Genomic DNA, 16,089 nt, shown 5'->3' on the forward strand with positions numbered 1-16,089 from the left:
CATTTTTTCAATGGGAGTCACCATGCTTGATGGCTTGGATTTTTTCTTGGTCACAACTGGGTATATTACCTACATTTTAAAGCAAAAACAAAAAATGTATGTGTTCTCTTTTTTTTTAAACCGCTAAAATCTAGAAATAATTGGAAATTTACGATTTTTATGAATTTTTTTAAGGGTCCAAATATGGTGCGATAAATTCGATTTTTAAACCCGAGAAACTGATTGGTCCGATGTGTGTTTGGTGATATTTTGGTGCATTTTAATTGAAAAGCGCGGGAGATATGAAATAAAACGTGAAAATACCCCAAACTTCCCGGAAAAATGGGGTTTTCGGGGCTGGGGGGGGGGGGGTGGAGGGTTAGGAGATAAAAATTTATCGACCCATGTTTTTAGGACCGCCTGAAAGGGTTCAGACCATTCAACTCAAAATCCGTGAGGAGGGGTATTTTGGTGCCCTTACCCAGACACACCCTTCCTGCAATTTAAAGAGAAATATTTAGCACACTGAATAGAATTGCAGGTTATATCGTTCCCTGTCAAACGGAACTATGTGCAATGTGTATGAGCCATAGGCATATATCTAGAGCCTTGTAGACAGTGCTCATGAGTTAAGGACGAAGCGGGAGGAGCATGGCGGTGGCTACGTCACTGGCACCTCATAAATCCCATTTATTCTTATTGCCCTAGCACCAACGAGCACACCCCATCTTTCCCACCTGCACATAGTTCTGTTTGACACAAATATGTCCAATTAGCTGTAGGCTTAACCCAGCAGGCTTAAAATCCAGCGGTGTTACATCTTCCTTGAAGTGTCATTATTCAAATGATTCTCATCCAATCTTCAAATGCTACAAATTTTAAAACTCTCTGTTCCTGAACGTATTATATTGAGGTGGTTAAAGGATTAAAGGTTTGTGAAATTTGCTTCAACAAAAATCATGAAAAGAAGAAGTGTACACGAGAAAAATGTAAAACATGCAGTAAGAATCATAATTCAATCCTCCATCAGGTAGATTATACTAAGTCAAGTGATACTTTTGCAATGGCATGACTAAATGACGTTGAGAGTGATTTTTGTAATGTTATTATATGTCGTTCCGTCGTAACGTTCCGTTAGACATACAGGGTCATCCAAAAGTCACCTACCACCCCTGTAACTTTTTTCCTAATGGAGACAGAAGTTTGAAACTTTGGGAATGTTCCTCGGTTTAAGGTAGCAACTTTTTGGTCCCCCCCAAAAGTTTGGGGGGCGGGGGCTAACTTTTTTTTCAAACGGCAACCCCCCCTTTTGTGATACCCCATTCGAAATATAATGAAAAAAGAAAATTTTTGGCGCAAACCGCAGGTCAAAATGTTGATTTTTGACAAAATGGCAGCCGGTCAAAGTTCAAAATGTCGGAAATTTGGCATGTCCGTTTTTTATCGGCGGATTGGTCTGAAACTCAGAATCCTAGGGTTTTTCGGGACGAGAAAAACTATTCTGGCATTAGTTTTCCAAAAGTGTCAGTCCTTTTCAAAATGGCGGCGGTTAAAATGGCGGCTTAGAGCGGGAAGTGGATATTTAGGCTGCTTATTGCCGGATGTGTATGAGACTTGGTATCCGGGGGTATTTCGGCACGAGAAGAACGAATCATTCATTGGATTTTTGGAATTTTTAAAAGCTTTAAAATGGCGGCAAAAAAATGACGGAAAATCCATATCAAGGCTGTTTACCGATAGATTTGCACGAAAGTCAATACTCTGGTGGTTTTTGGCTCGAAAAAAATTAATCTTCCTTGATTCTTCCTTGAAATCTTCTTTGATTTTGGAAACACTGAATATCGTCAAAATGGTGGCGGAAACATAACGGAAAATCCGCATCCACCATCACCATTCAAATTTTCGCCACCATTTTAAAGTGTTTAAATATACCAAAAATCTAATGAAGTATTCGTTCTTCTCGTGCCGAAATACCCCCCGTCTCATACAAATCCGGCGATAAGCAGCCTAAATATCCACTTCCCGCTCTAAACCGCCATTTTTACTGCCGCCATTTTGAGAAGGACTGACATTCCTGGAAAACTAATGCCAGAATCGTTTTTCTCGTCCCGAAAAACCCTTGGATTCTGAGTTTCAGACCAATCCGCCGATAAAAAACGGACATGCCAAATTTCCGACATTTTGAACTTTGACCGGCTGCCATTTTGTCAAAAATCAACATTTTGACCTGCGGTTTGCGCCAAAAATTTTCTTTTTTCATTATCTTTCGAATGGGGTATCACAAAAGGGGGGTTGCCATTTGAAAAAAAAAGTTGCTACCTTAAACCGAGGAACATTCCCAAAGTTTCAAACTTCTGTCTCCATTAGGAAAAAAGTTACAGGGGTGGTAGGTGACTTTTGGATGACCCTGTATGTCTAACGGAACGTTACGACGGAACGACATATAATAACATTACAAAAATCACTCTCAACGTCATTTAGTCATGCCATTGCAAAAGTATCACTTGACTTAGTATAATCTACCTGATGGAGGATTGAATTATGATTCTTACTGCATGTTTTACATTTTTCTCGTGTACACTTCTTCTTTTCATGATTTTTGTTGAAGCAAATTTCACAAACCTTTAATCCTTTAACCACCTCAATATAATACGTTCAGGAACAGAGAGTTTTAAAATTTGTAGCATTTGAAGATTGGATGAGAATCATTTGAATAATGACACTTCAAGGAAGATGTAACACCGCTGGATTTTAAGCCTGCTGGGTTAAGCCTACAGCTAATTGGACATATTTCTGACAAACAGAACTATGTGCAGGTGGGACTTCTTTTGGTGGGCAGGTGGGACAAACTTCTATCTCAATTAGGAAAAAAGTTACAGGGGTGGTAGGTGACTTTTGGAAAAACCTGTATAATAACATTAGAAAAATCACTCTCAACGTCATTTAGTCATGCCTTTGCAGAAGTTTGCTAGTAGGCAACGGTGACGTTGCCTACGAGAATGCGCAACGGTTTTATTTGTTTTTAGAAGAAATAAGGTACTTTATTATTCATTAACTTAAATTTCAACACCACCTTCTCCATGATAGGCCGTCACCTCGCGGCCAAAGCATCACAAGCGGCTTTCGGCGTTTAAAAATTTCCGCCGCCATTTTATTTTTTTACAGAAAAATATTTGCTTAAATCTGTTGGAAAATTCACTGAATTTTATCGGTAGCACAAAGAAAATTCACCGAAATTTTGGGACAGATTTGTTGATCGATTTCTGTGTAAAAAAATAAAATGGTAGCGAAAATATGTAAACGTCGCATGCCGCTTGTGATACTTTGGCCGGAAGGTGACGATAAGTTCTTGCCATTTATTTTTTATTAACATAGTAGCTACTTAAAAATTTTATGAGCTAAAATCAAGACAACGTATTGGACTTGTACTTGTACTTTTACTTGTACGCGTTGTTGCCGAATAATGATCTCCCATTCAGAGTTTCTCGTGTCATTTTACATAGGAATCGACATCTGACTCGACGCTATCCGCAAAATTTAAAACTTTCACCATGGCGGCGGCCATCTTGGACGCCATCTTGAATTCTGGGCGTCGGTTCAATTTTTGTACTTGACACCATCGAAATTCTGATTCTAGACATCCTAAAGAAGAGAATGACATATCACAACAATTTTACCCACGAAACTGCACACGGATGCAAATGTGGTACTGGACTATTTAGCCAGTGACCGGCCGCTTGGCGTCCATCCGCTGTTCGAACAATAAATCACACTTTAAACGAAAGAAAAACATTTGTTCACTTGAGACAGAGGTAGAAGTAAAGTAAGTGTGTTCCCTCCAAGATTCCCTCCAAAAATTGACAGCGTTGGCAGTGTTGGCCTGTAAAAATCACTCATCCTAAAAAACGACAAGCTCATCACGAGCGAACATCCCTCACGCGAGGACTTGCAAAAACGAAATAAAATGTGCAACAACGTTGAAATTAAGCCCATAGTGACTTTTCATAGCTCCTAGTTACACCTCCTAGCGGTAAAACCCGGATATTTTCCACCGTTGCCCCACCGTTACAGAAAAATTCCGGTTTTTTGGGTCCCCCTCCCCTCGTAAAATCTGACGAGTTACAGAGCTTGCGCATAAAATTCTCTAAAAATCCTGCTCAAAACTGGAATATTTCCTTGAAATATAAAACCTTTGAAGAAAAAAAAAGGAATCTCCTGAGGGCGTGTGTGACATCCCTTTCACATACTAATAAAGGAGACAAAGAGGGGTAATAACTTCCAAGGGAAAGAGTGGCATTAAACCTGTTGCGTGAAAACCTTTCCTATATAACCATATCGATCCGAGTTTACAGCGAATAAAACCTCAACCGCGTCATTGTGACAATTCATCCCGAAAGTTCCAAGGCAAATCAAAAGGTCGGCTCATCAAATTTCAATAAACGCAGCCTTGGTGATAATCACTGTTCCACGTTTTATGACATGCCCCAGTTTAAAAATTCCCTGCTTTACCCTGTCATAGATGAAAGAGACTCTTCTATTCTATGATCCTATATGATACAACTGCAATTACCTAAAAATAAATTTAGATGACACGTCGGTCGATGGTAAAGCCAGCTCATCCGATCGTAATTACTCATAGTAACTGCTTTCACTAAAGGAGGAGTATCGTTAAGGGCCTTTTCCGCCCTAACCTGGATTTTGCTGAATGTTTCACATTTTCAAAGTACCAGTCCTAGGTAGACCCTATGGCAAATACATATTTTATCGAACGGAGCCCATGCAAAGGTGCAGCAGAGCAGCAACCCCAAAATCCTGGCATCGAAAAAATGGTCATTTTCGTCAAATTTTTCCGCTGTTATCACTCTTGCAGTAAATGATTTCAATGTATTTTTTTTTTTTTTTTTTGCCTAATTTTCATTTCTGGCCTTTTAAAGGGTCTCCGATGAATTTTGAAGGGGCCTTACGGTCCATTATTGCCATTTTTTACCCCTTTTTAGAGGTTTCTTTTTTTCAATTTTACACACGCAGAACTCAATTTAAACTGAAAACCGTAAGACTGACAGACAAACCGAGTGTGAGATCACTTATGCCTTTGCCTGTCTGTCATACGAGTTTCCCGCTAAATGCGCCAATTTTCCCTAACTTAACCTCTTCTTATCGCGGTAAGTTCAAAATTAGTTCAACATTGCGTTTTCAAGTCCCCAAATTTCGAGCAGAAGTTGAAAAAAACCATAATTAAGGTGATTAAATTTGACCGTCTAATTGTCATTTTTTTAAACTTCTGCTCGAAATTTGGGGACTTGAAAACGCAATGTTGAACTCATTTTGAACTTACCAAGATAAGTTGGGTTAAGTTTGGGAAAATTGGCGCATTTAGCAGGAAAATCGTATGACCTTTGAACTGACGTATTTGGGGGTCCGAACCCCCCTTAAAATTAGTTGGAGGTTATTTCTGTAATTTTTACTTAAAAGTGCTTACAATTTGCTACATTTTCCTGTTTTATTATTTCTCTACGATAATAATTTAAACCGGAGTTAAGATTTTTTGAAAATAGGTCAAATTTGACTTTTGACCTATCATAACTCGGTCAAAAATTAAGATATTAATTTGTGGTTTGCGCCAAAATTCTTAATTTTCATAACTCTTTCCAACGATGTATCACAAAATAGGGGTTACCATTTTAAAAAGAAAGTTGAGGCCCCCCCCCCCCCCCCCGCCTCCCCTGAGGGAGAGGCTAAGATTGTGAACCTTCTAAAAGATGGTTCCATTTGAGATAGAAACATTCCCAAAGTTTCATTCTTCTATCTTTAGCCGTTCAAAAGTTACCGGGAGGCGGGGGGGGGGGGGGGGTACGAACTTTTGGGACACCCTGTGTGACTTTTATGTGGATTGTAGGACACATTGCCCACGCAGTTTCTGTTTGGTATTTGGCCTGTAGAAACATCTTGAGATCCAAGGATGATCTCGAAGATACAGGAATAAACTGGTGAGATGAAAAGAAGGATACGGTGGAAGCACCTTGAGGGTCCACTGTATCACGTTCATCTGAGCCATTACATGTTCGGTGAGACGCATTGCAATTTTCCTTGATATGGAGGATTCTAGGAAGTGAATTTTAAGTACAAAATAAAGTATCCAATATGGAAAATTGCAATGCGTCTCACCGAACATGTAATGGCTCACATGAACGTGATATAGTGGACCCTCAAGGTGCTTCCACTGTATCCTTCACTTCATCTCACTAGTTTATTCCTGTATCTTCGAGATAATCCTTGGTTCTCAAGATGTTTGTATCGGAACCTTATGTTTTGAGATAAGCATCTGGGTTCGGTTATTGCAATGTTCAGTTTGATGAATCAAAAAAATAAATTGTTTTTATTCTTCAATTAGGTACAATGAATAGAAAAAAAATCATACCCTGCTAAAAATGATGAGTAGGCTATTCAGAATTCGCCGATTCACATGAGAAGAATTTCGTACTTATATGAGTAGAAATCCTACTCATATCACTAGAATATTCTACTCATAAGAGTAGAAACCCTGGTAAAAATAAGCCATAAAGGCGATAGAGAAATCTTATGGCCGGCTGTAGGATTTTCTATAGCTTTTATAGCTGGCGATAGGATTTTCTTATCGCCCTTATGGCCGGCGATAAAAAGCTCTATCGCCACGAATGGCCGGCGATAGAAGGCTCAATCGCCGGCTATAGCCACGAATGGCCGGCGATGGAACGTTCAACCGCCGGCTATAGCCACGAATGGCCGGCGATAGAACGTTCAATCGCCGGTTATAGCCACGAATGGCCAGCGATAGAACGTTCAATCGCCGGCTATAGCCACGAATGGCTGGCGAGAGAAAGTTCTACAGCCGGCGATAGAAAGTTCTACAGCCAGCGATAGCCACGAATGGCCGCGATAGAACGTTCTGCAGCCGGCGTTAGCCGTGAATAGCCAGCGATAGGACATTCAATAGCTGGCCACTTGTGGATAACGGCAATAACCATCCGCTGCCAAAACAGCCATCTGTAGCCGGCAAGAGAATGTTCAGTATCCGGCGATTGGAAATACGCGTGTGCACGAGGGGCAATTAAAAAAGTAATTTTTTTCGAAAATCATCATAAGCGCCAGTGAATCTATCCTGGTTTCTTTTCTAAAAATATTTTTCTTCAATTTTTTCTCAATAATTCTTACTTTTCCAAAATTTGATTTGATTTTGATTTTTTTTTATTTGAATCGGCCATATACACTGTTAAAAATCGTTGATTCCGTCCAACGGAAAATCCGGATTGAGAATGAACAGGGGAGTGAGATTCAGCGCATAGGTGCTGAGATGTGTCGCATGAGTGCGCAAAGCACTCCGCACCGGAGCTTCAGTTGGGCCCTAAGTCACGCGCACCTAGGCTATCTCTCTCTCGCACTAGCGCTATATACTGTCTCTTCTTCCCTTTAGGCCTACCAATCCAACGATGAAAATGAAAAATTTAAAGAGAAAAAATAAAAATAAGTAATAAGTAAATAATAGAATAGAATAGTGGAAATAATAGAGTAGCAGAAATAATAGAATTACAGAGACAACAGAAGAGAAATCAAATAAAGTAAATTAAATATATGATAAAATGAAGTCAAAGACTAAATTGAAGTAAAAAATTAGAGGGAGCAAGGAGATGAAGTAAAAAAATGAGGTGAAGAAAAAATAAAGTATAAGGGAAGAAACTAAATGAGGTTAAAGAATAGAATGAATTTAAAAAGTAAACATGATGAAGTATTAAAATAAATTACAGTAAAAAATAAAACAAAATAAGGGAATAAGAAGTAAATAATTTAAGAAAAAAATGAAGTACTTGAAAAAATAAAACAAAATAAGGGAATAAGAAGTAAATAATTTAAGAAAAAAAATGAAGTACTTGAAAAAATAAAATAGAGTGAAGAAAAAAATAGAGTCAGCAAGGAAATAAATCAAGTAAAACGATAAAATAAATTTAAAAAATATAGTAAAGTAAAAAGTAAAATAAATACACGGACAAATCCAGGCAGATTGAAAATATCCTAGTTTCCCGTTCAAATCGACGTTAAATATCGGTTTTGCGTCACATAAAGGCAGCATCTGGTATAGCTTAATGGTTAGGGTCTTCGGTTTGTGTTAGGCAGGTCCCGGGTTCAATCCCTAAGGTAGGTAAAAATTTCTAATCTTCAAAATCGGGTAAATTACATCCCAGTAGTTTCATTATTCTTATTTTTCATGGTTTCAAAATTTATTTCCACAATTAACCCTTTTCCACCATCCCCTAGCTGCGAACCCCTAAATTTTCTATAGCCGGCGATTGAGAATTCCTACAGCCAGCCATAGGAATTCTCAATCGCCGGCTATAGAAAATTCCTATCGCCAAAAGGCCATGTTTCAATTTACCATAGGATTTTTCCTATGGCCGGGCTATAGGTAATTTGTATGGCTTATTTTTACCAGGGAAAGTTCAACTCATACGAATTCAATTTTTTTCATTTTTCAGAAGTTGTGTTTTTGACCAGGACACACCGACATCAAATGTAACTTTGAAAAATAAGAACATTTTCTTCTTGTAATTTTTTTGATGCGGTGACTAGTTTCTGAGATATTGGCCACGGTAGATTCAACGCTAAACTCATGTGAGTTGAAATCTCTAGTGATATGAGTCGGCGAAAAGTGAATAGAGAAATTCTGCTCATGTGAGTTAAATTCTATTCATTTAAGTTGAAATTCTTTTCACATGAGTTGAAATTCTATTCATATGAATAGAAATTCTATTCATATGAATTGAAATTCTATTTATATGAATTGAAATTCTATTCATATGAATTGAAATTCTATTCATATTAATTGAAATTCTATTCATATGACTTTGATTTTCTACTCATTTGTACTCACCATTTTTAGCAGGGTATAAAGAAAAGAAAGCTACACAAGTTATGATAATCCATGCTGACACCCCCCCCCCCCAGTATCGTCCGTTGGACATACATTGGGCACAGAGACAGCGTTCTGAATGATTTTGGCGCGCTCTAAATGTTTAAAAAAATCACGTTTGCTTGTAAGAATGTCTTTAATAGAGCGTGTCACGAGAGACCAGGATTCCGTATTCTTGAGAAGCAACTCTTGAACGTGTCGCGGACGAGCAAGAAATAATTTAATACTTCCTGGAGCAGGGGTATAAGAAAACTAGGGGGCTACGCCCCCTGTCCGCTACGCGGCCCAACCCCCTGAAGGCGCTCCGCGCCATCAATGGACCGCTTAGCGGCCCTATTTTTACCCTCCTATCAGTGTTAGTTTTATTTTTCCCCTAAAAAATTACTTTATGAGGTATACTTTAATTTTAAACTTTACTTAAAATTACTTTAAAATTAAAAGGACGCGTTTTGGAATGACTGCCTGATGAAATATTGCAGTAAAACATTGAACAACTTTTGTCAAATAACATTTAAGAATTCATGAGTCGAGGATCGAACCCACACAGATTTCAAAGTGGACGCATTTGACGTCTTAGACGACTCGGCCACCGCTCGACATGAGGTGGTCAGTGCGAATCTTGTGTAGATAAGTGTAGAGCAGGTGCGCAGGCCACATAGCTACTGCGCAACCTCCTCGACCACCGCGCATCCTCCCGCGCATAGCGGTAGCAGTACCGGAGCATTCTGTAAACTCACTCACTTTTATAACGTGATTTTAAAAAATCCTGGGTCCTATTTCCAAAATCTGATTACAGCGGGCTCATCTAGGGCCTATTACCTGTCGATTTACGCAAAAATCATGGAAATCGGCCCGGTAGAACGCTCAAACGAACTATGACAAAAATTATAAATTTACATTGTTTAAATGGGAAAATTCGCAACTTTACCACGTAATATAAAAAAACCTGGGCCATATTTTGAAAATCTGAAAAAAGTTGGCTTATCTAGAGACAATTGCCCGTCGATAGCCGCAAAAATCATTAAAATCGGCCCGGTAGAACGCTGGAACGAAGCGTTACCAGTTACGCAAAATTAGGAGGTCTCGGAGCTTATAGTATAGATGGACGAACGGGAGTGGAAGATGTGCCGACTCATGAGTGCAATTCGCAAAGGACTTCGTAAATTCTTTCAATTATCTCATGTGACCCATAGCAACCAACCGCATATGAAGAGTCTATGGAGCTAAGTTTGAGATGGAGTAATAACGTGTCTGGAATAAGGAGTCGGGCAAACCTAGTCAGCAACTCTGCTCGAATTCCTGGAATCTTACATGAGAGAGCCTCATAAACCGTGTCCATGTTGTCCATCGCTCGGATCGATTGCGATTTGAGGATCCATATACTTGACAAGTTCACGTCTGAAATGATCGATCGCCAGAATGTCTTTAATAGAGCACGTCACGAGAGACCAGGATTCTATATTTTTGAGAAACAACTCTTGGAAGTTGTCGACGGTCATAGAGCATCCCGGACTTCTGGAGAGTGGAAGGATTAGATCTTCTTCCGAGAGCCGCTCTCCTATCTCTCATGTGCAATACTTTGCGGATTGCACTCTCGAGTATGCCCATCTTCCACTCCCGTTCGACTATTTTCTTATACCCCTGCTTCAAGAAATACATTATTTCGTGCTCGTCCGCGACACGTTCAAGGAGTTGGCAAAATCCTTCTGTTATCGCATATAACCCATAACACCCAACCACATCGGAAGTGTCAATGGAGCTGAGTTTGAGACGGAGTAACAATGTGTCTTGAAAAAAGCTTCGAAACAAGCTGGTCACACCGATCACGATCGTGAAATTCTGAGTATCGTCGAAGAGCTTCGCAGAGCGGATTACATCCACTAAATATAGGTACCCATAGAAAATGAGTCACACCGACCGGTTTGGAAGATGGAAAGCGATTTACGTTCGCAACTCGAAGTAAGGTCTCAAAGGTGACGGTTTTCTATTGGATTCGGACGGGAATTATCTCGTATCGAACAAACGGATCCCACAACTGCAAGATCCCGAAGAGGATACCGACGCCGTGAACAAGCAATGGACAGACTCGAGGTGGACCGAAGCTAGGAATTTAGCACAACTTCGTTTGGGGGAAAATGGAAGAATATAAAAATATCATGCACGACTCGAGACGAGATTATCACTACTGGAAAATAGGATCAAAGAATCAGAGGTTCCAACAACGGTTGGGACTCGAACGAAAGGAAAATGAGGCGATGAGTCGCACAGACGGTTTTGGTCGATCAAAGTTCCGGCGCGGTCCTAAAGGTGACGGATTCCAATTGGATTCCGACTGTAATTATTTCGTATCGAACAAACGGATTCGTCAAGTGCAAGATCCCGAAAACGATGAAGATGCGGTGAACAAACAATGGTCAGAAACCAAGTGAAAGGAATAAGCCATGAATCCACCAACTTCAGCAATCTTACATTCGTCTGACTAAAATAGTACCATCGACACAGCATTTGAATCGATAGAGTGGACGAAGACGTCGACGGTCATGTCGTCAGAGAAACGTGGGATCGTTGAGGAATTACATAAAAGTGCACGACGGAACTATCCGCGTCGTAAAGTACGGACTCTCGGATTGTTCGATGTATGGCAAGCCGATCTCGTCGAGATGCAAACGTATACCCCTTCCGTCAACAAAAGAAACAGATATCTTCTTACCGTCATCGACGCGCGTGCTCGAAAAAGGCGCTGGCTGAACCACTCAAATCGAAAACGGCCGCGGATGTTGACGAAAATTTTTGATTCATCAAACTGAACATTGCAATAACTAAACCCAATTTCTCATTCCAAAGTACAAGGTTCCGGTAAGCCCTCGTCCCACGATCAAATGAACTCATCAAATGCAAGACGGCGGGTTCATCAACATTTGACGGCCCGCTAACATTCGATAGCGGACTTGCGCAAAAACCTGTCGCCATCTTGCATTTGATGACTATTTGATGAGTTTATTTGATCGTGGGACAAGAGCTATATACATCTCCAAGCGCTCTGATACACACCACCCAGACCCTAAAAATAAAATTCCCGAATCAGACCTTACTCTCCGATACGCCATGGGCGTAGCTAGGGGGGTCCTGGGGGGGCTGCCCCCCCCCCCAGAAAAACGGGATCCTCCATTCCTCACCCCCCCCCCCCGCTCTCTTCACCACGAGAGGTGGTCCCATGCCCCCCCCCCCCCTTAGAGAAATGTCCTAGCTACGCCCCTGCCGATACCAGACCCATCCTGGAGGATATCGATGGAGAAAATGCAGAAGTGCGTACCTCGGAAAACACGATTTTTCAGGAGAGTAAAAAAACCATCTACATCCCTCCTTATTGTCAGTAGAAGGGTAATAATTCTTGAGGATAGCAAGAATATAAGATGCTTTTTTAGACTTCATCAATATTTTGAATAATTTCTCGCGCTGTTAGAAAATACGGCCGAAATGCCGAGATTCGCGTTTTCGGCACTAAGAATTGACGCACTTTATCGCGAGATACGCATTTCTGCAATTGGTGTTTTAAACCCATTGTTGGCGAATTTTGATAATTTAAAAACTGAAAAAAGGGTTTCATGCTTACAATTCTTTGTCAAAAGCTTTAGTTTGACCTCATACGGCCGGATCAAGCATTGTATGCATGATTGGAAACTGACATTAGATTACGAGATATATGCGTTTCTGCAATTAGCGTTTTGAAGCTATTCTTGATCATTGAGATCAAAAAAAGAATTTATTCAACCTCAAAACTTATTTAGAAGCTTTAGTCGATCCAATACACTAAATGAAGCATCGTTTGACCGGATTGACTCTGATAAAACTGACCGTGTGATGAACCGTCAGTTCAATCAGTTCATGATTGCATTGGCCCAGAGAGTAAAAATGGACATGAACGCCGCGCGCTGCTAGTAGGTATTAGATACCTATGAAGAAATGATACTGGAGGGCCCTCGAGTGATAATCCACCTTCAATTACAAGCGTATGCAACATTAATGTCAAGTAACAGTACCTAATCCCCCCTTCCCTCGTCTATCGGCCTATCACCAGCATTCACTGATATTATGCATGCTGGACTGCCTGATTATCCACATTTATCCACATCAACTTTTCTTTTAGATAGATAAATGAAAACCATTGAAAACAAACACAGAACAGCTGATCAGCTGATGTGCGGTGTTGGCGGGAAACGCTGCTGAGGAGCGCGCGTTGTGATTGGTTGTGCGTAAGGAGCGCCGAAAAATGAACAGGCCTGAACGAGATACGCATTCCTGCACTTAAGCTCGAGATACGCGAAAAAGTTTTACGGTTTTAGGTGACTTCCCGATTTTCTTCGATTATAATGTCTTACTAGCTGATAGACGACATCTTCAACTACACGTTTATGCAGCTGACTCAAAACTGTCAAAAATCCAGATACGCACTTCTGCACTTTCACCATCGATATGGTCTGCCGAGAATTTCTCAAGTTCGAAAATCCGAATTTTTTGCACAATTATACAACAATGTAAGGAAAAATTATTTGCGTCATAGACGAATTTTTAACATCAGTTATACAACCTGTCAATATTAAAAGTCAAGAGTAAACAAGCAACCCCCATTAATTCTAGCGATCATAAAAACTCGTATATACCTACACATAAGATAAGCATGCGACTTAGGCAAAAGTCGAATTTTCTCGTAAGGAAAAATTCTATCAAAATTCGGCTAGTCAAGTTTTCCGATCTTTGATAGTATAGAAGAATCGCATCGGTCCGGGGCGGATCGGAGGAGGGGAATTTTCCGAAAATATTTTCGAGCACGGGACTTAGATATATTATTTAATTTCCCGAATCAGACCTTTAAAATTCTATGTTGCCAAGTTTCACCGATACTTACATCATTTGTTTATGTGCACCGTCCGGCAACACTGTTCCACAACCTCCATGTTGAAGGGGTAACATACACCATTGCATAACCCGGAAAATGAAGGGGCAATAGACACCATTGCATAGCCCGCAGATTGAAGGGGGTACATGCAATACCTCGTATGCCTAACCCGGAAAATGAAGGGCTAACGATATTTAGCATTCTTTTTACTGGCCTCAACACTGAAAAAAAAGTATACTACATATAAGGCGGAGCCGCCTTGGACCAAGTAGCCGTTTACTCAAAAAGTATCAAATAGTGACGGAAATTTATTCCAACAGAACAGAGTTCGATTGAATCAAGTAGGTACACGCGTTACCTCAAACTAGCAATCCACGTGTATTAGGAGTGAGAACACGTTTACTTAAAAAAATCCGTGGGGTTGCCGGCAAGTAGGGGACGGTTCTTTTTGTAGTCCGCGCATTTACCGCGGCATGAGTGTATTTTCCGAAGGGTAGTGTCACATTGGGGAGTGAAATCATTTACCCTACCCCTCTTGCCACAGATATGTTTCAAGAAACAGTTCCCCTTGGCTGCGCAACTCCTACCCCCTCCGCCTCCCCCTCACTCGTAAAAACGGTAAATTGCCACTATTATGGAACGCGTTGGCCGATTTCGCTGAAATTCAATAGGAAAACAGTCTTAGTAGATATCTAACTACCATTAAAATTTCAGCTCAAAATATTCATTTTTACTCGAGTTATCGCGTGGACAAAATTAAACCTCCCCCCCCCACTTTGACCCCTCGCTGTGCGAAAAGTAATTAACGTATTCCGATTTCTTCTTCAAATTTTAAAAGTACTCTTAGGGGACTATAAACCACAGAAGTTTCGTTTCAAGAGACTTAAAAATTAACAGACGCTCAACGCTCTGAAAACTGAAAAATCCTCACGCTGGCTGAAATACATACATACATATATACATACATACATACATACATACATACATACATACATACATACACACATACATACATACATACATACCATACATTAATCTATATGACAGAATCATATATATTCGTGATCTACGACTCGAGATCGGTGCACTTTACATGGTCCCAGGTCTAGGTCCCACCATGAGGGAGAACGTAATAGTGTATCTTTCCTTCGGAAAATACACTAAAAGTAGTAACTTCCGAGACGCGAATATATTTACTAAAATTAAGTAATCATCTTCGGTTTGAAAAGAGTACCTACCTGTGATCTTGATCTAAGTCAACCGTTTACTTAAAATCCGGAACGGTTGCGTTACTGACGAGCGCATTTACTGGTTACAGGCTGACGGTTGGGTTGAAATTAGTAAACGGCCGAGCGTCTGGGCCGGAATAGGTTTTTTCCGGACGCGTTCACTTATTTCTAGCCAATTGTTGTTTTAAATTTAGTAAATAGTCACATCGAGGTATGCACGCTGCACCCATACCATATCGACGGCGTAAGTCGGCAAACACATAACTCGTTTGCGGTGTCTAAAAATCTCTGCCTCTATGTTATTTTTTTAAAACAGAACAAATTGACATCTTCCCTTGAAGTTTTTGCAGAATTTTCTTCGCTCAGGGAAGAAAAATCACGGCAGTTTTAAAGCATTGCCGTTGAGTAGATTTCCGTTTAAAAAATAAAGTATAACAGGATGTCTGCGACGTCGCAAATTGAGTTATATGATTGCCGGCTTTCACCGTCGATATGTATTATTATAATCATTAATTGCAAGGAGTCGTGTTGATAACGCGGTGTTGAACGGACGTGCCAGTGTCGAGGCTCCGCGCTAATCTTGACTCTCGATCAAAGATAATACAGACTCGTGCTTTTGTCATTTCTCGTCGAATATGGCTAATTTCGTGATGTGAAACACAGTGCAGTAAAGACAGTGGCTACCAAACCACGGTTTGGCACCATGGCCGATCACGCGACGTCTAATACGCCACAGGCTCCGCCACACCCTACAGACCAAGAACATTTAAGTATTGCTACATCTAATGTTTTACCAGAAAGTTTATTAAATGCCCCAAATGTCGATCAATTTTCTCAGCCGCCACTCATAATAGAAACTCTAAACAATGCTAAAGTTTTGCTAGATACAGAAATCGATGTCATCTCTGATGAACATAGAACACAGGTTCATTCATTCAAATCAGTTATTTCAGACCTGGTGGGATGCACAACTCATTTACATTCCTCTATTCTCACTACTCAAGAACATTATAATAACATTGTTAAGAATTATGCGGTCCTTG

This window comes from Bemisia tabaci, chromosome 2, assembly GCF_918797505.1.
Source record: "Bemisia tabaci chromosome 2, PGI_BMITA_v3".
Classification (NCBI taxonomy): domain Eukaryota; kingdom Metazoa; phylum Arthropoda; class Insecta; order Hemiptera; family Aleyrodidae; genus Bemisia; species Bemisia tabaci.